This window comes from Lepidochelys kempii, chromosome 5 (assembly GCF_965140285.1).
Source record: "Lepidochelys kempii isolate rLepKem1 chromosome 5, rLepKem1.hap1, whole genome shotgun sequence".
Classification (NCBI taxonomy): Eukaryota; Metazoa; Chordata; order Testudines; family Cheloniidae; genus Lepidochelys; species Lepidochelys kempii.
The window spans coordinates 126950274-126973862 of record NC_136384.1 but is presented as its reverse complement, the minus strand read 5'-3'; the positions used below and the strand labels follow the sequence as shown (position 1 = coordinate 126973862).

Here is a 23589-nt window from a genome sequence, read left to right as displayed (position 1 = left end):
CTTCACCCCTGAATCCCAATAGGACTTTGGTTGCGGGGGAGTAGCAGCAATAATATTAGATTCTGATTTACAACAGGAGCGTGCTAGAATTTTGTCTGGTTGGGCTTGTTTCTGGTATAGGATTGCCTGATAAAGGAACATACTTTAGCTCTACTTCTTCATGTGGTTGCTTATTTTCTTTTATCTTACATCTTATTCCCCAGTCACCCCCCATCCTTACACCTCAGGATTCCATCCCCTAACAAACCCTTTCTCCTCCACGATTTAGGCCTGGTCTATACCGAAAACATAGTGGCGACATTCCTTAGAGTACAATCTGAACTTTAGGCAATTGTGTCCCCTCAGTTCTCCAACCTGGGGAGCATTTTACACTGCTTCATTGTGCGACCAACCACTCTTGGTCTGCTCTCACATAGCCTCTAGCATGTAAACTATTCCCAGCTCACTCATCTGAATGCTCTTAGCTAGCCAGTCCTGAATTATTTTGCAGAGTGACATCAGTATATTCCCAGCCCCAGACTTGTCCCCAGAAATGCGCGTCTTGAACTGTCCAGCTCTTTCCTTCTGGACAATACAAGCTCATAAAAAGTCCACCATTTCATTAATAGAAAAAAATATGCATAAATCCTGCTACCTCAAATGAAGCTTCTCAAAACACTCCGATCCAAACACACACTAGAATAAATAAAACAAATCACAGATAGATTCTAAGTGATTAAAGTAATGAGGCATAAAAGTCAGAATTGGTTACAAAGAAATAAAAGGTAATATGCAAACTAATACCTAACTTAACAAGCTAAGTGAACTTAAAGCAAAGGGATCGCTCTCATCACATGTTCTTTTACAGTCTTATTGGCTGAATACCTTTCAGCCAGGACCCCTCACCGAGTACAATGCTTGTTTCCTTGTCCTTCAGGCACTGTGGGTGCCATGGGTAGAAAGAAAGGGAGGAGAGAGGTGATTTGGGGCCTCTGTTCCTCATCTTTTCCTCCTCTTTGAGAATTATCATCAGCTGGGGTACAGGGCAACAGCCAGTCTGTTTATATGGGAACCTCCAGCTATTCCACTGCCAAGATGTAAATTTCTCGTTTACAACCTTCTTCTTGCCAAAGAATAGCTACCTCATCAGGTGACAGTCAATCTGATTATGTTGACACCTGGCTGAGGTGCTGGCTTGCCTTTTGTCTCTGGGGAACTTGTCTGAAGCTTTCTTCTCAGACTTGGAACATGTCTTATACAGTAGAATTTTATAACTTCACAATGTTCCCAAACACATTTTACTAGGACAATAATGTTCAGCGGATTATGCGTTTTCAAATACCTCAAGACATACTTTGTACAAAATTTATCAGTCTTGTAAAAAGGATGAACAGATTGTCACACATAGGTTGACCTATCTACACTGCTCAAAGCTGTGCAAAGTTTCATACCCTGTGTGACATGGTTAAGTCAACCTCACCCCCCTGTAGATGCAGCTATTTTGACGGAAAAATTCTTCTATCAACCTAGCTACCACCTTTTGAGGGGAGGCAGATTTACTACAGCAATGGAAAAATCCCTTCTATTGCTGGAGTAAGTGTCTACGCACAGCAGCGTAGCTGCATGACTTGTAGGGTAGACATAGGTTCCATATGATTTAGCAATGTTGGTACTTCCCTGCAAAGCATGTTTGTGGCTCCTGCCAATTCTGAACTGTTCTTCCTTTCCCAGGCCACTTACTCAGCACTTCTGTTGGCCGTTACCACACACTGAGACTACCCATCACTGGAAGCAGCACTCCGCAGTGCTACCAAAGGAAAAGCTACACAAATTATGTTCATTATTAATAGTGCAGAAGCAATCAAGCCCCAATCAATGGCTTCTCCATCCATACTGGGGTTTATTCTTAGGCAGCAGGAGAATGGCAACTCCCATGCAGGAATGCAGGACTTGCACAGAAAAAACAAAAATATGTGCAGACCAAGAGATCTGCCCCAGCTGGAATACATGTAACAGACAGTAGTTAGAAAGAAGTCTTGCTTACAGAATGTTATGATGGAAGTTAAAAATCAGACTCAGAATGGAAATCAAGCTACAATATTAATTACAGATCATCTAAATATAAAATTCATTGTGCCAGGTTAGCACTTTATATGTGCCATTTTTCTTATTAATCTCTATGGATTAAAATCTTCTTTTGATATTAAAATAGGTGAAAATTCAGATAAATAATAAAAGAAATAATGTGGTTTAAAAATATAGAACTTTTTTGTTTGATGCATACTGTAGCATCCCTTACCGTTCAAATTTTGAAATGGTCATTGTTCACATTTTGATCAGTTATAGCAAAAAAGCTCAACAGTATCTACTTTTTTGTGCCTCATTAATAGAGCTTTTTTAGTTTATATATTTAAATTGAGATTTACTGACACTTCAGGTCATGAGCATAAGGACTGATGTCCTCTGCTGGCTGGTCCTAACACTGCATTTTCAAATGCCCATAAAAATGTCAATTTAACATTTTAATATTCTGGAACATACAGTTATTCTTTAAAAAATGTTTAACAAAATAAGACATTCAGCACCAAAACTCATCCTCCTACAGCAAACAGGCATTCCAAAAAGGTAAAATGAGGTGTCCCCCCTCATTTCACCCACCATCAGAACACACTGGTACCTTGAATACAAATTGTATCACTTATTAAACCTGGAATATTATCTGGATTTCTGTTGACATTGCTGTTGCTTTAACAGTGCCAATTCTTTTCATAAGTTGCAAGTTATACTGAACTGCATGTTCAAGATTTAACTATAATTCAAAACCAAATACACTTTTTAAAAAGTTTACTGTAAAATTAAAAAATAACTAGCATTTAGGGCAGTGGTCCATTGTAGTAACATTTTTAACATTTTAAAAAATTGTTTCCTGGTTGTCAGCTATTTTACATTTAAAAACTAGAATATTTAATTGCTGCATGTGAAGAAAGGTGAGACCACATAGGAACTGTTAATTTTTTTTTATCTAAAAATGTAGCTTCCCATTCAACATACTATAATGCATAAATATCCATAACAAAAAAGAATCCGCAAATTGTAATCACCAAGGTTATGTATTTAATAATTTTCCATGTATATACTCAAACAACAAAAAGGGCACTACAGATAAAGATGGAACACATGCATTACATCTGAAGCAACTATTTTTGTAATGCTAAAGCAACTTACAAGAATTAAAGAAAAGCATAGCAATCTCAAAGTTCTTCAAATTGAATTTCAGTGGTATTTGCATGTCAAAGACAGAACACTGAATGGATTTCTTTTAAATACAAATTGCTGCATGCAAACATCAATTCAAATCTTTTGAAATATAAAAATATTTTGCATTCCTTATTTTTTCAAAGAAATGAATTAAACCAATTTCAATATTGCTAAATAGAAACAAAAGGTAAAGTGTGTTTATTTTAATGTTACATCAAGGTGGATTTTTCCAATTAGAGACTATTACCTAGTATTTTCCATAAATTATTCTTTTTATTACTGTGATTTGGATAATCAACCATACTTCCTTAAAAACACTGCTTCCTAATAATAATAATAAAAACCAGGATTAACAGTAAAGAAAGGCAAGCAATCTGTTTTTATGAAGACTGGCTAAATTTGCTCCTTTAAATCTCAATTTATTGTCTCAGTTGAAACATTTAAATCAATTTCAGTATGATGTGGATGGTATAATGTAAACTAAATAGTCTGAAAACAAGAACTGTACCTTTTGCAAGAACTTCCTGAAAAATGAAAATTAAACACACTGTGCTAGAAAGCAACACTTGACATCTCACCATTAAATACTTACGAACTATTTCTCTCTCTGAAGGAACTGCAGTTTTAAAAGCTATACAGTAAAAGTTACCAAAACGTGTTTTTGTGTAATTGTATTTACAGTTTGGAGCTCATATATAACAGCTCATCATCAAGTTATCTACCAAGATCAGAATTCAAGTGTGCACGTTTTTGACAACGCCACCACCTAAATCAATACAGAGGAGATGATGCTAACAGTAGTTCTTGGGTATACACAGAATCCTGAATTCCAATTCTGGTATGTCAGGACAAAATTAAATTTCCACAATTTAAAATAAAAACTATAATTTATTGTGGAGAGTGTGGTCATTTCTCTGTTAAGGCTAAAACTAATTTACCACTAAGTATTACTGATGCCGTTCCCTGGTAACTTTGCCAATATTAAAAACTAATCTACCTCAATATTTTACACTGCACATCTTTCCCAAGGGTAATTTTTTTCCCTAAGAAACAGGGAAGGAGGGAAGTCTGGTGCAAGTAGAACAAAGTGTTTTAGCGATACTGGTTTCAAAAGAATAAGGTGACATTCAATTTTGAGAACCATTCTAATTATTTTTAGACTCCTCATATCTCCAAACTGTGGGACGGCAGGATGGGCAAATACACTCATTAGCAGCCTGACAGTTACTTGCATTCTAAGGCCTCGTCTACACATAGGCTTTGCAATAATATAACTATTTCAATTAGGTGTGTGTTTTTTTTAAATCAATGTAAGCATAAGGGGTCAAGATCAGGACTCCGATTAGGTCTCTCTCTCCCCCCCCTCCTGTTTTCATATTCCTCTTTCCTTTCATCCTACCCTCTCATATTCTTTTCCTTTGTTTCTCTCCCAATCCCCACCACACTACAGCTTCGTCTACATAAAGACATTTTGAAACAATTTTTCAGAATCAAGTAGGCTAATGTGATGCTGACAACTTTTGCAGTCAGTGCAGATGAGCACAAGTAATCCTCAGAGTCCTCAGGATGGTTAGGCACGGTTAGACTTTACACTACGGTGAACAAGCCCCACTCCTGCCTACACTGATGGCACAGTCACAGTCAGCATCGTGTTACCCAGCTGTATTGTTAAAAAAAAATCACATTTAAACATGGTAATGTTTCGTCATGTAGACAAAGCCTATCTGGAAAGCAGGTCTTCAGGCCAGTACTACAGGACCTATATTAAATGGTTTCACTCTTTTTGGAGTTCATCAGCTGTAGGTAACGGCCTAAATGTTAAAGACAGTGTGTTAGCTTGAATAATTTTTTTTAAAAAAAATCAGTCTTATTCTTCCTTCCAGTTTGCTCTTTGGACACGCCCTTTGCCCTCAGTAGCTCCTGGGACTTTTTCTGTGAATTAGTGACATAATCACTACGAACATGCTAATCACTGGCTGCAGCCTGAATTGGTTTTGCTGTTCCCACATAACCTGCGCTGGGAGGCAACACTATAACAGCTTTAACCTAAGCAATATGATAACTTTAACCAAGACACTACAGCAATGCTTAAGTAAAAAGTGTGATAGGAAGTTGGGAAAAAGTATCAGTCACTTTTTAAAATTAAAGTAAAAAACATGGGGTTTGACAAAACTAAATAAAGCAGAGGTGGATCTGCACTGAATACGAGGGTCATACCTGAAAAATGAAACTCCTGCAGGTCCTCTAACTTTCAAGAAGGGGTGTGCTTTGTGAGGGTGTATGATTGAACAGATTTTTTTTCTTTTTACTCTGGTGAATATGATCCATTCTTAGGCTAAGGGAAGTCGAGTAAATTTTTCAACCTCTTACTAAGTTTATATTACAAACCTAACAGATGTATGGAGTGACATGGACAGAGAGAGAAAGCCTCCTCCTCTGTAGCATTAGTGGGGAGGGGGGAAAAGAGAGCTCTAAACTAGGCAGCCTTAGAATCCCAGCCTCACTCAAGCCCTCATGGCCCCCTGAATCCTCTTCACTCGCATTCCCACACACAGACTCATACTTTTTCATAACTGGAAAATGTGCAAAAATGCAAATTGCACAAGAGATACTAGTTGAGATTTTGCTTCCTGTAAGGGTACGGTGACCAGATGTCCTGATTTTTATAGGGACAGTCACGATTTTTGGGTCTTTTTCTTATATAGGCTCCTATTACCCCCCACCTTGTCTTATTTTCTGCACTCACTTCAGAGAGCACATTTTCCTCAGAGCCGTGCTGAAGATTTCCCAAATGTTCCACCTCCTCGATGAAGAGAACTCACACCAGGAGTTGCGCTCTCCATGCTTACTGTCCCCTTCTGAATAATTTGCTCTCATTTCTTCCACCTTCCAGATCATGGAGGGGATGATCAGAAATTGAAGGAGCTGAAGGGGCCATACACAAGACTGAGGTGAAAGGCTCTGGGAAAGGGAAGGGAGCTGCAGTTCTGCAGTCTGCTGAGTATGCCCAGGAGAAAGTTAGGACAAAGGAGAACAGTGATTTCAGGAGTGAGGGGTGGATAGAGTGCTGCAGCTGAGACAGCGATATCCTGTGCAACCATGATCACTGAGTGGATGAGAGAAGCCAATGGGGAAAAAAACAAGGGAGCTATCAGGAGCGAGATGACTGGAGGTGGTGTGAGCTGGGACATACTGCTAGCAGTAGGGGGAGTTCAGAAAGCAGTAGCTTGAGTTAAGCCTTTTCAACTAACACCTGGCCTCTGCCAAAGCCCTAGGCAAAGCAATTATCACTTTAGGAAGAACAGCAGAGACAAAGGCTCTGGCTGAGGACGCTGAATTCTGTAGTCGTGCATGTCAAGCTGAGAGAAAAACTGCCTTCTTGGCCATTTTGTTGCTGTAAAGCCAAGCCTCTAGATGTGAGACCAGGTGAGGTGGCTAGAAGTTGCCCCACGACTCTGCTTCTTCCATTCAAGGTGAAAGGCAGTCCCAGCAGCCCCAGTCTCCTGGTCCTGAAGTAGTTACCAACAGGATGGAGGTACTGAGAGTTTTCAGCTCCATTCCCTTTCCCACCCTTTGTTTTTAGTGAGTGTCTTTAAAGAGCTGCAGCAACTGGAGCTTCACTACTGAGAAGAAAAAAAACAACTGGTTCTAGTACATCTTGATAGGACTGAGCAGAGGGCACCAAGAAATCAGGCAAAGCGACTTGCTTAGAATGATCTACTGACATCTGAGGAAAACAGAAACCCATCCATTCCCAACTGGAGTTCAAGGGTACAGAAGCATTTATGCAGGAAGCACAGGCACTGTCCTTCTGTGGAGAGAAGAGTGGAATGGGGAGGGAGAAAGAGCGTGCAAGGCTTTCATGGTAGCACGTGGACCATACTCCGTCCTTTGTTCCCATAGGCTTTGTCTAGACTGGGATTTAAATGCGTAATGTTAGGTCACATTAGCTAGCTTGTTGTAACAGCTTCTAAAATGCTGGTCAAGACAAGGCAAGCCATACATATGCATGTGCTAAATTAGTCAAGTTAAAGTTTAGCTTCTTCCCTAGGCTTATACTCAATAGTCCTCAATTAAGGTGTAAGAAAGCCCACTGTGCACACCTCGGATCCACAATAAATCTTCCAAAACCAAGGTAAGACCATATTTGACATTCAACCACTCAACACACATTTTCAGGCCTCTCTCTATACATCATAAAGAAGCATAAAAGGACACAACACTTACCGAGACTAATCTTACAACACTGAGATGGGAAAACTCATGCATCAGGAAGAAATGCAATACTCCTGAAATAATAGACAGTATGCTCAAACAATAAAAAAAGCAAAAGAATGCAAAGGAATTAACCTACAAATACGGGAATATAAGAAAGAAAAAAGACCCAACCTGCAATGGAAAACGGAAACCTAAGAGAAAGAGGGGCAGAACATGGGTATCTTTTTTTTTTTTTTTGGAAGGAGATTTACTACAATTTTCTGTTTTTAACTCTAAATTATTAACTGGATATGGGAGGTAACAAAATCAAACGGACACACACACTTGAAAGTATGAGGGAGGGAAGAAACAATCCTGAAATTAACCCAGCATGATTAATTCCAGTGAGATAATAATGGATTGAACAATCCGATTAATAACTATAAAAATGTATAAAATAAACCAATAAATCACAAAAATTGTGATTAAAATAAAATTGAGCCTTTTCCCTTGTAAATTACTGGCAAGTATCTAACTGGGAAGAAATATTTAATATTGGGCTCTTCAACCTAGCAGAGAAAGGTATATAACATGATGCAGTGGCTGGAAGTTGAAGCTAGACAAATTCAGACCATAAATGATGTATATATTTTAACTGTGAAAGTAATTAATCATTAGAATAATTTACCAAGGGTCATGGTGGACGCTCCATCACGGATCATTTTTAAATGAAGGCTAAATAGTTTTCTAAAAGATCTGCTCTATGAATTATTTTGGGGCAGTTCCCTGGCCTGTGTTACACAGGAGGTTAGATTTGCTCACAGTGGTCCCTTTTGGCCTTGGAATCTATGAACTTCCGCTCAACTGGAAATCCCATAAGCATTAGTGCTGATAAGTTTAAGATTTTGGTTTGATACAAAGCTTGAACAGTTCTGAATTTGCCTGAGACCACCTCTCTCTCTCTCTGCACCTCCCCACCCCAATGAAGGTCAGAAGAGATTTTCAAGCTGAAGCCACATTAGGAAGGAGTTGTTTACTAGGTGTTTTCCGTGAGGGCCTCTGGCTTTTGCATTTACTCCCCACAACCTTGTCCATAACACTTCAAAACTTGGGGACCTAGACAGCAAACTGCAAAGCTAAACTTTACCTCCCGGCATTGGAACTGCTGGAGATGGAATTATAATGCACTGTTGTATTTGGGTATCAGTTTTGTTGTACTTTTAAATAATGAGGACATCTTGTCCTTGTTTTAACAAATAAATATAGATAAATGAGCATCAATTTCCCCCCCTAAATTTAGTGGTCAAAATCATGTTGTCTTACCTGCTGGAAACTGTTATGTTTGTACACCAGTATAAACTAAGATGGCCCTCCTGTAGAGGTTAGTTCCAAAGAACATTTGTATTTATGCTTCAAAAATGTTTATTTTTTTATAAACATGAGGTTTATGCATGTCAGTACACTTGCTGCAAAAAACACAACCACATCAGTTTTAAGAGTCCTTTGTAGCAAAAATGTCCCAAGCACAAGAATTTCCAAAATCCTAACTCATCTACTCCCTTCTGTATCAAACTCCCTTTTGACAAGGTGAATAAAAGTTAAGCTATAAACTGTGGTAAAAATAGATTCAGTTATAATGATATTTTAGAAGCAAGAAACAGGAATCAAACATCAGAAAATTACAAGTATATTAAATCTGACTCTCTGCTCTCTCATAGGGTCAAAACATGCAAACAACTTCAAACAGTAAGGTACAGTATTTCAGTAAAAGTTACCAAACACCAGAATTGTCCTATATGCACTCAAAATAAATAGCAGGCTTCTGTACAACAAAAGACATTTCTAAGAGACTGTAAGCAATTCCTCACAGAAGTGTCAATGTTTTCCTTTTTATAAAAAAGTAAATGAGATGATGATAAACTAAATAAACTGTATTGAGCAGTTCTCTCTCTTTGGAACCTTTTCCTGAAATAAAACTTGAAATTCACCTTACACAAACACCACCATAAACTTTATTTCAGCTGTTAACCAATATTCATTTTGCATACAAATATATTATCTCAATAACAGTCTTGCAAACAGTAGATGAGATCAAAAAGATCTAAAATTAGGGGACATCTGCCCAGCAGTTTAAAAGTAAACTACAAAATTAGATGTGGCATTTCCAAAAAATCCCAGAAAACCCAACAAAACAAATGAGGAGCACAGCCATCTCACTTAACATAAGAACTTCCTTACTCGGTCAGACCAAAGGTCCATCTAGCCCAGTATCCTGCCTTCCGACAGTGGCCAATGCCAGGTGCCCCAGAGGGAATGAACAGAACAGGTAATCATCAGGCGATCCAGCTCCTGTCACCCGTTCTGAGCTTCTGGCAAAACCTGAATAAGCTACCAAAAGAAAACTATGTCTTAGAAAACTAAGCATTATGGTAATCACAGCACACATACTTAGGACTCCAGTATATATGAATACGTCCCATTACAAAAGGAAGAAGGGAGTCACCGGAATAGGACTATTACTATGCCATTGCAAACTGCAACCTAGAGGGAGTAGGACCCTGACCCTACAGATAATTCCCTACCAGGAAGCCAGCCCAAGGAAGCCTGAGCCATAGCTTAGTAACACCCATTACGGATGCTCTGAAAATAATTCTGGTTTTGTGTTACATTTGTCTCCTTTGTTTGCAAGCAAAGCATCATGCTCTAAAGACTCTTAGAACCAAACCTATAAAGCCATCATAGATAGAGGTCGTGGTAGGATGCTAGTCTTGTCTGCAGACAAAAGACGACTGTAATTATATATGCAAATTATATAACTTGTAAACCTCCAGAACAGCATTCAAGAGAAATGAAAAACAAACACCAGAAGGAAAATTTTGGAACTGAAAAACCTATTAAAGCAGAATGTACTTTTCAGAGTTACTTACTGACCAAAGGAAAAGTGGAACTGTGTGTTTGCACTTGTGTGTGAGACTGTCAATTATGAGAAACCCCAACTATTTCCCTATCCTTAATTCACTACATCGGTCCTCCAGACTGCACAGATTACTTTAAAACGTGGTTCACCCTCCTGCATCTGGAAATAGAAAAATGCTTGCAGGAGACAGATTAAATGATGAACCCTCCATCAATCCCACATATACTTACACACAAAGATCCAAGATCCATTAGCCTCTTATCCCATACAGGATAATGATACTCACCTCCTTCATAAAGCGCTTTGAGATCTATTGACAAAAAGCACTATACAAAAACGACGTTTTAATATTACTAGCTGTATGTGGGCAAAAAATACTTCAAGAAGTATTGTCATGTGATTGGAGACCATACTGTATAAGGTTCAACTGTAATCCTCATTTGAGATCTATGGATGAAAAGTGACACTTAAGAGCCAGGTGTTATTTCCCAACCTATGTGCCTAACTATAACTTTTACATGGTATTAACCCCCACCCCTTTTTTTTTTTTTGCGTAGAATCCACATCATTCATGAAATGTTCTCTTACAGCAGAATTAAAAGTTACTTAATGTCTATAATTCAAAGTGATGTCACTGGCAAAGTCATCTTCAGCGCTTATGCAAACCATAACATATGAAAACAATTTTAGATAAGACCATCCACGAGCTTTAAAAACGAGCACCAAGGCCACTGACGTACCAATGACACGTATCCCACTTGGGTCAATATCTCCCAGGGAAATAAAAACGTGTGGCTTCGAGAGACAAAAGCTCCTACCATCATTGCATCAACACAGGTGCAGAGGAAAAGCTGTTCAGCCTGCATTTTTTAATGAAAACCCATGTATCGTAAACAGTGGGGGTCTGAATTGCCTGGAGGTGGTGATTTTGCTGTATTACCGTTTTAAATGAAGCCTCAAAAAATCATAGGAATCCCATCCACAATTAGAGAAGAAGAAAATACACTTTGTAACAAACGTTCTCAAACTTCAATTCAGTGTGAACCCTGTCTTATGAAAGAGTTCTTGTAGATTTTTTACAGCCAGACGGGACCATTTAGATCTCCAGTCTAACCTCCTACATAACACAGGCCAGATAACTTTGCCCCATAACTTCTGCTTGAGTCAGAGTGTATCTTTTAAAAAGATACACTGTCTTGATATAAGGACATCAAGTGATAATCTATCAGAAGTCACCTCCCTTCCCAACCATGATCCCCACTCATGATCAGGCTACATCTTTGTGGCAACTACCACTGATCATATTATTTTCCAGATACGACTTAGAATATTTATGTATTCCATTTTAACTATTAAATACAGTAGAGGTGTTTGCCTTTGCTCTTCATCTCACTTTCCTTTCCTTTCCATCTACTCGGTTTCTCTCTCTCTCAACTGCACATGTTCAGCAGACTGATCCCCTTCCTTCCTCTCTCCCTTGCACTTGCTGCCTGATTCCCATCCTCTTGGATATTCCCCTTCCACTGGAAAACCTTAACCCTCATGGAGGTTGCTCTAAAAGCAGCGGTTTCCTCTTCTATGGAGCTGTGGTCCCTAATGGTGGCAACAATGTTTCCTTTAGTGATGAAAAAGCTTTACAAATTTGCACTCATTAGCCCTGCAGAGTAATTAGATCAGAAAAGATTGACTATATTCTTCCATATGAACAGAAATGTTAATTAAGTTCTAACTGAATGGTCATATTCTTGCCTCAGTTTCACCTGTGCAAATTAATGAAGAGAATAAGGTTGCACAGGTATAACTGGGAAGAGAATCTGGCCCACTGAATCTTTATTATTGAAGATATAGGAGCCAGAAAAAACACAGCAGGACTTGGATCTCCAACTGAGTTTGCTGGGCTGGAAGACATCAAAAGTATTTGTGTACATAAAACAGCATATATTTAGGGTTGGAAGGATTAGATTCATCAGTAAATATTCATAATTGTCCAGTTTACCATACATATACCAACAAAAATATTTCCATCAATGATCACTAAAATTTACAGATAGACAAAAAAAAATGGTGCTTGAGAACTCAAGAGTGTGATTTAAGGCCATTTTCTTTGTGTATTTTGACATATGTTGACAATTTTTACTTCAATGGAATCAAAGCTTTAACTTTTTCAATTTCAACATCTACTGTTATTAAATTATCTGACCCACCATAATTTTATGCAACTGTGATAAAAGCTGAATTGATTAAAATGGAAAAAAAAGCTTAAAAACAAATACATCTGTCAAAATTATTTTAAAATTTTTTTGCCATGCCTACATATACTGTAGTTGATGTACACATTACTGAGACCAATTTGTAAGCTCACAATGCCATTTTTATAGTCAATTTTCATACTACATATGCATAGGCAGGAAATAGCAAAGATCATCAAAAAAGTTTGCTTGCTATCCAGACCCATTAGCTAAACCAGGTGCATCTCCCTCAAGTATAGAAGCAATTTTAAAACGTTCTAAAAAAAATACATACATTTCTCAGATTACTGTATCTTTCTCCTCTAAAAATCCACTTTAAGTCATGTTAGAATGAGACTATGCAAACTGCACTGGTGTGTCTACCCTATTACAGCTCTATGGGGTCTGAGAAGTTCGGGATCACATGGATCATCTCCTAAATTAACAAGACCGCCTAAATTAAAGATTTAACTTTTTTTTTCTTTTTTTCTTTTAACAAGTACAGGTGTATTTTCAGTTAAACGGAGCAGTATGCAAGCAAGGAAAATTGTGTAACTGATACATATTCCTTGCAGAAACCATCAAACAACTCTTTATATCACTGACAAATCCACCTCTCTTCTATTTCCTCACGGGATACTTTTCCCTGTTCATTGTTTCTCTCTCCTCACCCCCTCAATTAACCACGCGTGGCTTTGTGAAATGCCCGTTGAGTTGTGCGGAGGGAGGCGCACCAACAGCGGGTGCAGTGTGAGAGGAGGGGAGTGTTCAGCCTCCAACCCCACCCCAGAGCTGACAGGTCACGGTGGGGGGGGGGGGGGGGGGGCTGTTTCCCAGACCGGCTCCGTCCCTCCCCCCCTTCCCGCGGCCCGGAGAACTCCGCACAGGGCACAGGACCAGGGCGCTCGGTCCCCAGCTCCGTAATTCTAGCTACAAGCCATGGCCCGGGACACCCAGCAGCACCGCGCGGAGCGGCCCGAGACCCCCGGAGCAACGCCTCCAGCCTGGCCGCCGCGGGGAGGGCCAAGCCCGCCCGCTGAGGTACCCGGCCCGTGCACTAGGGTTCGCTCCGGCCCGGGCCCCGCGGCCGCGCCCTCCGCCGCCCATTGCCTCACACGCGGCCCGCGGCCCAGCCGGCAGCACGCACCGGAGGGGGCACGCCGAGCTCCGGGCGCGCTCTCCCGGGCGCGGGGCTCGCAGCAGAGCCATCCCCTCTCCCCCGCCAGCCGGGAGCCCGGTACCTGCGGCCGCTCAGCCGCCCGCCCCACGGCTACCGCCAACGCGCCGCCGCCGCCTCCTCGCGTATGGTCCGGGTCGCCGCCGCCGCCGCCGCCGCCTGGACCGGGCCTGCTCTGCCTGCCCCCGCCGCGCAATCGCTTCCGGGAGCGTCACCCCGTCTCCTTCCTGCCATCGCAGGGGCGCTCCCACCCCGCCGCCCCTCCAGCAACGGCGGCGCGTCACCCACCTGGCTGCCCCGCCCGCCAATCAGGGCGCGGGGAGGGGCCGCCAGGGCCCCGCCCCCTTCCTCACAAGCGCCGCGGAGCGCCCTTTGTTTTCGCTCGAGGCGTGCGATGTGGGGGGCCGCAGCGTCGTGCGAACACCGATGGCGTCAACGCGTTCCCCAGCAGCACGCTGACGGAGGGGGGGCGGGTGCACGCGCCAACAGCAACAAGGCGCCCTGGGCCTGCGCGTGAGGGCGAACCGCGACCAGGCTGGTGTCCGTTAGACGGCTGCCCTGCCGCTTTAAGAGAAGGGGCGGAGCCTGAGTGACACGCCATTGCTCCGCCCCTCTGAGTTTGTTTGCCCCCGGCCGCCCACGGGACCCTTAGCCCAGCGCAGGGCGGGGGGAAAAGGAGTCACACTCTATGGGCCCAGGACCCCATGCCCTGCCCCTCCCCCAGGGGGTCCTGACCCAACCCCGCTCTCTGCCCCTCCCCCAGGGGGTCCTGACCCAACCCCGCTCTCTGCCCCTCCCCCAGGACTCACACCTAGGCTCCTCCCATCCCCCCTAGGGAATTGGGGCCGGTGCCGGGGCCAGGGGCAGCCTAGGGGTCACGCTTCCAGGTCTCTCCACCCTCCAGGCCCAGGACTGTCCAAGTCATTCCTAGCAGGTCATACCAGACCCTGTCTGACATTCCTACACACAGATCTCTCCCCTGCCCAGAAGCAGCCGCACCACTGCCTGAAACGCCAGCACAGGCCCCACAGGTAAGGGGTGCTCGGCCCCACAGGCTGAGCCAGGGTCTCTGCCCCTTGCTGAGAGGATCACTGCCTGAGCTAGTCCTGGGTCTCTGCCCCTTGCTGAGAGGATCACTGCCTGAGCCAGTCCTGGGTCAACTACAGCAACCGCTTCCCTAGGACTGAGCCTGTAAGGACTTGCCTCAAAATTAAAAGACATTCCCAACCACTGACAACACACAACTTTTGAAAATATGCTGCTTGACTTTCAGAGCCCTGGCCAGAGCCCCAAATGCCCATTAGCACTGTTGTTTAAATGAAAACACATTCAGCATGGAAATCATTGAGAAATAAACATAGAACTTAACATTTTTTTTTAAAATAACATTTAAAAGGGTGTTACCAAAGAGACCATGGTTCAGAGTAACAGCCGTGTTAGTCTGTATTCGCAAAAAGAAAAGGAGTACTTATGGCACCTTAGAGACTAACCAATTTATTTGAGCATAAACTTTCGTGAGCTACAGCTCACTTCATCGGATGCATACTGTGGAAAGTTTAGAAGATCTTATTATATACACACAAAGCATGAAAAAATACCTGCTCCCACCCCACTCTCCTGCTGGTAATAGCTTATCTAAAGTGATCACTCTCCTTACAATGTGTATGATAATCAAGTTGGGCCATTTCCAGCACAAATCCAGGTTTTCTCACCACCCCCCCCACACACACACAAACTCACTCTCCATGGTTTTGTCAAATTACAGCATTCAATGCAGGTAGACAACTGGTACAGAAGAGTGTATACCAGGCTTCCTCAGAAAAAAAAAAAAAGTATTTTAATCTGCACTGACAAAAAGTTACTCTTCGGTTACTGCACTTTTACAGAAAGGAATGTCAACTTCCTATATTCAACTTGATTCAAAAATTAATATCCAGAGTTTATTAGGAATCTCTCATACAAGGCACAAAAGTAGCAACTCTCTTTCAAGAGACAAAAGAATGAGACCTTGGGTTTGAGCTGATTTCAGATACCTTTTTCAAAAAAGGAAAAAGTCTTAAATCTGCATGACGATGAAGGAAAGTCTACTAGATGCAATTCCTACCCATCAAGAACAGTAAACACAGAGAACATTCTCTCTTTTACAAGCTGCTTCAGTGCACTGTACTGGTGCAATAGCATATGCAGGTGCAGAAGATCACTGTGGAGTGGGCAGTCACGATTCACAGAAGACAACGACAGTAGGGACAGAGTAGAGGCACAGAATGTACTCATGGGTAACCAACTGGTCTTCCTAGCAAAACCCAGGGTTAGCCAGAAATAGGCAATACAACAACAAAACACTTAACATACTCCCCCCTCCCCCCATTCAGAGTGAATAAAGTAAAGAATGGGGAGGAAGGTTGGAGTGTCCTTTTTGAAAGTGGGACAACCATTTAACATTTTGGTGCTTTGACCAAAACCTATTGTCAAGCACAGAGAGGAAATAATATATCCAAAACGAGCTGTCTGAGTTCAGGAAATAGACTAGATTACTCTGGCTTTCCATAAGGTAGAAAGTGTGCAAATGTAACAGAGGAAGAAAATCATGATACCCTACACACATACTAGACATTTACATCAATCCAGATTTTTTTTTCTAAACGTTTTCTAGAAGTGGATCCGACATCCTCCACCTGTATTTGGGAGCCAAAAGATTCAGCAAATTAAAGCTTTTTCCTTGGTATCGCATCTTTTTATCTCTTCTGTTTTATGCTGAATAATATATTTTCTGCTAAATGTCCAACATCCATGATATGTTACAGAAGATCAGTTCCTCCCCAATCCTCCAAAAATGAAAAAAATAGCCTGGATGCTGTGGAAAACGGATATTTGTTGTGTTGAATCAGGCCCAATGAGTGTGACCTCCCTTGTTCTAGCAACCTAATTTCAGCAATGATTAATAATGCAAGACCATTAGTTACCCAGATCTCTTGCTCTGCATGAGATTGACTTACCTCAGACATACCTGTTGCATCTGAAGAAGTGGTATTTTACCCACAAAAGCTTATGCCCAAATAAATCTGTTAGTCTTTAAGGTGCCACCGGACTCCTCATTTTTTTTTTTTTTTACACCTCAGAAAAGTAGACCTGCTCTGTTCGGAAAATCGAGGTCATGATCTAACGTCCACTGAAGTCACCAGAAGGATTTCTATTACGGAGTTGGCATCCCGCAGCAAACCTACCACAGTAAAGAATCCTAAACTCATTTGTGTCTGTAGAGTAACAGTTACTTCACTAGACTTGAGCAATGCACCAGTCTAGCTATTCTCAGATACTAAAGCCAAAAGGGACCATTGTGACCATCTGGTCTGACTGCCTGTATAGTACAGGCCAGAGAACTTCCCCAAAAAAATTTCTAGAGCAGATCTTTTAGAAAAACATACAATCTTGGGTTTAATAATTGTCAGTGATGGAGAATCTAGGAACTAGGAATGATTTGGTGGAAAAAACTTCAGTTAGAGCAAAAGTCCATACGTATATACAAAATACTTGTTCATTCACTTCCACTGTATTATGGGGGGAAAAAAAATCTCTGAAGTAATGACAATCTACTGTCTAAATTTGAAGGATTATAGCATTACAATATTTGGTTAAGGCATTGATAGCCAAAGCCATTATAATTCCCAACATCTGTGGTGCAGTGGAAAGGGTTCTTTTCAAGTAGTCTCAGTGAAGGTCTGACTCCAGACTTCTCTAACTGGTACCCATACCATTTTTAAAAATTAACAAGCACAGAAAGTAACTGTGTGGGAGAGAGAGCAAATGTATTGGATGGATTCCTGTTCTCTGGCCATTTTCTGGGGATAGTTAAAAATAATTTCACAGCAAAAAGCTATTTTCTTGCTCCTGTCTGATTTACAGATTCCCCCATTCCACTGTTCTATTAGGCAGAGCCATTCAAATTATTTACCTCTACTCTTACACTGACGGAAGAGGTAGCTGTGAAAAAATGGCTGACATACATGTCCCCCCAGTTGATCTAAGGAAGTGTCATTTTGGAAAGAAACCAACAAAATGTTTGAGATCATTACTTCTTTGAAGCCTTCCTAAAGTCTACTCTTCATGTCAGCCAGATAAAGGCTGACCACTGTGCATCAAGAGAGCATCACTGCTTGCTCTGTGGCATTTTCCCAAGTCACTGCCAAGATGCCGGATGGTGACCTCTGGTTAGACGACTCCTCTCTTGAATATCGGGGTAGTGCAAAGTAACTAGTGCTGATAGCAGCCACTGACGAGCAACACTAGGGCTTTAAAACCAGCCTACTGCCACAGTGATTGTGCTTTTTTCAAGCCTGCCTTTGCAATCACTCTCCCCAGCTGAATGCTGCTGGACTTCATACTTTACTCCTCTGCATTCCCAACACTCTATAGCAGCCTGGCAGCTGGCCAGGCAGCCTTCTTTCTCAACTCCTTTCTGGTGACTGGAGATGGAGAACCTTGCAGGGAGCTCTCTGCAATACCTGCCTCTCCTGGCAGCTGCTAATGAGCATCTACTACCATCTGCCAGTCTCAATGGGAACTAGTGGTACCTACGCTAGACAAGGAGAAAGGGGGCTGTACTACGCAGTGGACACCAGGAAAGGCAAAGCACTGACCTGACATTGCAGAGAAACTGCTTATTCCCTCCAAGTATGGTTGTGACAATTTAATGGTGTTCCCCACCTCTCCTTACTGTGTTTATTGGGTTTTTTCATTTTTTGAACTTCTATAGTACTCTGACATTTACAAACCACAGCAATCTTGCATATTGGCCTCCTCCCCGACTGACCGTCCTGAGTGGGAAAAGGAGGCGAGTGAGGGAAAAGAGGGAGCTAAGGTGTAAACATTAAAATTCTTGTTTCTCCTTCCCATGTATCTGTGGGACTTTTTGGGGAGGGGAGAATAAAGTACCAGAGACCATTCCTAAAACAACAAAATTAAAGCCCCGATTTAAATCAAATCTCAAAATGCTGCCTGAAGAAAGAAGGGGAGCTACATAAGATAACTGGCATTGTCTTATAAAAAGGTAACTTCTACTGACTCAACTAGTGGGATTTTGAACTGAATCAATAGACACCTGATTGTATCCAAAGCGCAACATCTCACTGTGCTGACTGAATGGAGAGTGACATGAAACTAAGTTGGTCTAGACTGCCAAGTTTCCACAGCAGCACATTCTTTTCTTGTTCCCCTTTCTCACAGTGCAGTATTCCACATGATGGTTTGTTGAGACATCCCCTCCAGTCCATTGGCATGACATCATTTTGATTCACAGTATGGTCACTACCAGGTCAAGCCACTGTATGAAGAACACAGCAGCAACGAGCTATGAGAACTGGGAGCATTTAAGCATCAGAGGAGTAGCCATGTTAGTCTGTATCCACAAAAACAAGGAGTCTGGTGGCACCTTAAAGACTAACAGATTTATTTGGGCATAAGCTTTCGTGGGTAAAAAACCCACTTCTTCATATGCATGGGAGCATTTAAGTCAGCGTTCCCTAAACTGTGGGGCCTGAAGGACTAGCTGGGAGGATGCAGATGATGTATAAATTAAGATTGAGGGATGAGAATGGTTATGTTTTCTTGAAAGATGGCTTAGCTTTCAAAAGTTTGGGAAATATTGACTTAACAGATCGCTTTTGCTATGCTCCCATTCAGAAAGCATTGTACAACAATACAAAGATGTTTATTTCTATCAATAAACCAAGACATACACGTCCTGCCTCTCACACAGAATACACAGCAAACGTTGAATGTGCTTCAGTCGAATGTAAAAAAACCCTGTAATTTTCACTAGCTATATACAATATTTCCTAATCCTCCCACTCCCGGGGAACATTACTAAACAGTATTTTAAAAAATTTCTTCATCTTTCAAAGCACAGGCAATGAAACCTGCCTCTGACACAGGTAAGTCATTTAATTTAGAAAGATGTACAAAACAGTCTTTTCATTTACAGACCCAAGTCATTTTATGGGACAGTAATAGTTCAGCTCTACACTGTACTGAAATGTCAGAACACTTAATAAGTCAAGTGAAGACATAAGGTGCCAGAAGCTACTGTGATAGACAATCTCATTTTCCCAGTCTGCCATCATTTCTTTTAAGACACTCAAATGTTTTTTCTTCCCTCAAGGTTTCTTTTCACATCGGTAAATGTTACTCTTCGATTGCCACATTCTTACACATGCAGTTCCAAGAAAAATCAGTATAGATGTAGTAGAGGGGAAAATATCCTGGTAGTTAGTAGGAGCTAAACTATTTTACAGGTTTTTCTATATCATTCTTGGTCTGTTCTTCCTCAAATCCATTTAAAAAAAATTTTAAAGAAAAGTCCTGCATACTACATGCATCCACTGATCTGGGGTGCTCAAAATCCACAGGACTGGGCCATAGAACTGGGGCTCAAACAGCATTGTCAGTTATTTCCCCACTTTATTTCAGTAAAAACTCTTTATATGTCAACTGAAGTGAGCTTCAGAAACTAATTAGTAAACTAAAAATCACTCTCAAACAGCTATATCTATGCAACACTGCGTATCTCCATCTTCCAGAGAGTCTGGCACAACAACTAACTCCCTCCATGTCTTTTATGAGAAATAAATATAGAGAGAGTTACGGTTGGGTGAAACTAACAGAATTTCCTGACTTTTGGATACACACACACACAGAATGCTATTTCAATCACCCAAAAGTCAGGAAATTCTGTTAAAGTTTCACCCAAACGTAACTCTTCCTCATAATGCATATCATCCTAGGGATTGGTTTTATTAAAAAAGGAACTCAAAATGAAACAACTCAAAATACAACCCAAGCCTTTTCTCTATTCTTGGCTCCTCTCAGCTCACAACCTAGGTCTTCTCTTTCTCTTGAACGACTCCCATCTCCCTTATATTCAGACAGGGTGAGGAGCACTTGTAACAGTGGGTCAATGAAACATAGAATATTTTCTAGCAGGATCATCACCTGGTGACAAAGAAGGATTCTCAGGCAAACACTGCCAGGCAGCAAGACCATTATGTTCCCATTTGTTGAGGGTTCAAAGTTAGCATCCAGCAACTGATACAACCACCAACCCAGGTCACAGATAAGAGGTGAACATTAAAACTCCTCAGCTTTTACATCTGCATGCAACCAGTAAAAACAAAAAACCCCTGGAGGATATCCAAAATTAAAATGACAACAGTAGTCAATAGTTCACTACAGCATGCAAGAGGGTCAAATCAATAAATGAAGAGCAGAGTACTATCTGCCAGACCTGCATAGGAAATGGAAAAGGGAAAAGGAAACCCAACAAGAATATAGAGTCAATTAAGACTTGCAGGAAAAAGATAAGAGGAGCAAAAAACAAGACGATGAATTAAGTAGAACAGAAAGAGCTTTTACAGTGATAATTCGGGGGAAGGGGAATACTAGACAGAAAATAAAAATACTTAGAATTTATATATTGCTTTTCATCAGTAGATCACAGTGCACCTCACAGAAAGTGGGTGTCATTATTCCTATTTTACAGATAAGTAAGTAGGTCCATTAATAAATTAGGATTCTGAAATGGATTCTTGAACTACTTTTTAAAGCCTGAGCTATGAACAGCTCTGTTAGCTTAACCCCTAGCCTTGCTCCACCACGGTAGAATATGGAGGATATTCTTGATTAGACGCTTTAGAGCTTTTTCTGGTGAAATCTTCATTTCCACACTTTTTTAAAATGCACAACGAGGAAGAAGATATGGCCCCCAGAAAACTCTCTCTTCTGAGCATCTCAGTACCACAAGATAGACAAACTGAAGCAAGTGCAGGGAAGAGCAACAACAGTTATTTAAGGTCTGGAAAACTCAGTCCAAGATGGATTGAAAGATTAGGTATCATTTGGGAGACATAATATCTTAGACATTTGAAAGATGTAGGCACCAAGGAGGGAGAGAAATTGATTAGGTGGTATGAGAGGGTATAAAAAGCAGGATTTCATTCTGTTCTCAAGGAAGGGAAAATGTGTGACTAACGGGACACAAGGATAGTCCCTTCCAATAGTAAGATGTATATAACTATAGGAAAGGTTTCCAAAAAAGTTTCAGAAGCACCACTCCGGAGGATACTTTAAAACTATACAAGATAAAGCACTAGGAAATATTAACATGCACAAAACTACATTAATACAACATTAAAATTGGATCGTCAAAGCCACATATGTAAGGAAAGGCAAAAGTTAAGGTTCCACTGCTAATCTGACTGTAGCACTTTCTGCATTTTTCATGGTATGTATTTTACAACAAAACAGTAATATATTAACGTAAACATTTAACTGGCAAAAAGAACTGAAACTACTGCATATGTTCAAAACAGATGAATTACTACTTATGACATCTTAAGTTTTATACTGTCCATCTACACATTTTGGGGACTTAATACTGTAGTAATGTTTTCCAGCAGCATTGTTATTCAGATCTTTGTTTCTTAAAAAAAGAAAAATATGAACAGCTCTTACCTAACATTAGCATTTAAATACTCTCAATTAAGGGTCAGATCTGAGGAGGGAGCAGAGCTACACTACTGACAATCCCAAAGTGGTTGGATGTTTCTAACAAAATGAATAGGAAAGAGACACACACAAGGTGGGTGACAGAACGCTGTGTAAGCTTGAAAGCCTGTCTCTTCCACCAATAGAAGCTCATCCAATAAAAGAAATTACCTCACCCGCCTTGTCTCGTGGATCCTGCGACCAAACACAGCTACAACTACACTGCCAATAACATGAAATAGTAAATGCTAACATTTAAATTGCCCTCCCTGGACTTGAGTTAACATGTCATTGAGAAGAATGGAGATGACCTTCAACTCCTCAGCAAGGAAGACTTACTATCCTCGTCACCAAGTTTCAGGAAGATTCTGGGGAGCATGGACACAGAGAGCCTGAAAGGGTTGGTGCCATGTCTCTTGCTCCTGCTTGGTCCCTTGCTGACCAACTGACATCAGAGGGGTCATGCCACAAAAATGGCAATACAGTGGTGCAAGGTTGCAGTAATTTTTGTGCAGTTTTTCTCTGTGCTGTGTATGCCCCCTAAAGGAAGGGTTGAGGGATGGGAGAAAGTCCTAGAGAAGTACTAGACAGAGAGAAAACCTCATGGGCAACATGTCTCTACTAATGCTTCAGGGAGAACAGAAGTCCCAGAGCAGGTGTGAAGGCAGCTGCCGGGCCTAGTACACAGACTGCCCTACATTTTCTGGATTCTCCAGGAGTGTGCATGCCCTGCCTTTTATGGATTCTCCAGGGGAAGGCGGGGTGGAAAGAGGGTGTGTGTCTGTCGGAAAGCAAACTTATCCAAACACTTCTTTTCCTCCCACCAACAAATATAGGGAAAATGCTGGAGGCTGCTTTCCAGATTTCTTCAGTGGGATTTTCATATGCATGCATGTGATCTGTCCCTTATTTAGGGCCTGGTTCTGCAGACCGTAATGCAGGCAGACCCACTAGGTCAGCATGTCTCAAATGCGGCCACCAGGGGCTTTTCTTGGGGCCACAGCCTTCTGGGTAGTTACTGGTGTGTGTGTGGGGGAGGGGGCAAAGCAGTGGCCCCTCTGGAGACACAAAACCTGGAGGAGCAGGCAGCCAGTGAGTTCCCCACCTTCCCAGGGGCAGTGGGGTCAGGCTTCAGCCTGGGGTGGCAGGCTCCAGCCATGGGGCTTTGGGCTCCATTCCCCAAGCTCACCACCCCTCCCACTGCCCCTGGCTCCCGCTGCCTCCATACCCACCTCCCCATCCAGAGCTCAATTTGTCCCCGTAATTGCCAGGGCTGAGTAAGTCTGCTGTGAAAA

At 41.6% G+C, this 23589-nt stretch overlaps 1 protein-coding gene across 7 annotated transcripts in view; it reads right to left on the bottom strand.

Annotated features, from left to right (window-relative positions):
* RNF38 (ring finger protein 38) overlaps window positions 1-23589 on the bottom strand; it is a 196379-nt gene that overhangs the window by 64161 nt on the left and 108629 nt on the right. Inside the window, exon 1 of one of the 7 annotated variants that reach the window (XM_073345756.2) lies at window positions 14045-14148. The exons of 4 other annotated variants lie outside the window; for them this stretch is intronic. The gene's annotated coding sequence lies outside the window, so the exon portion shown is untranslated. Of the gene's footprint in view, window positions 1-13726; window positions 13801-13820; window positions 13955-14044; window positions 14149-23589 lie in introns of those variants that run through there. 2 more of the 7 variants (XM_073345755.2, XM_073345757.2) reach the window with 2 other exon arrangements.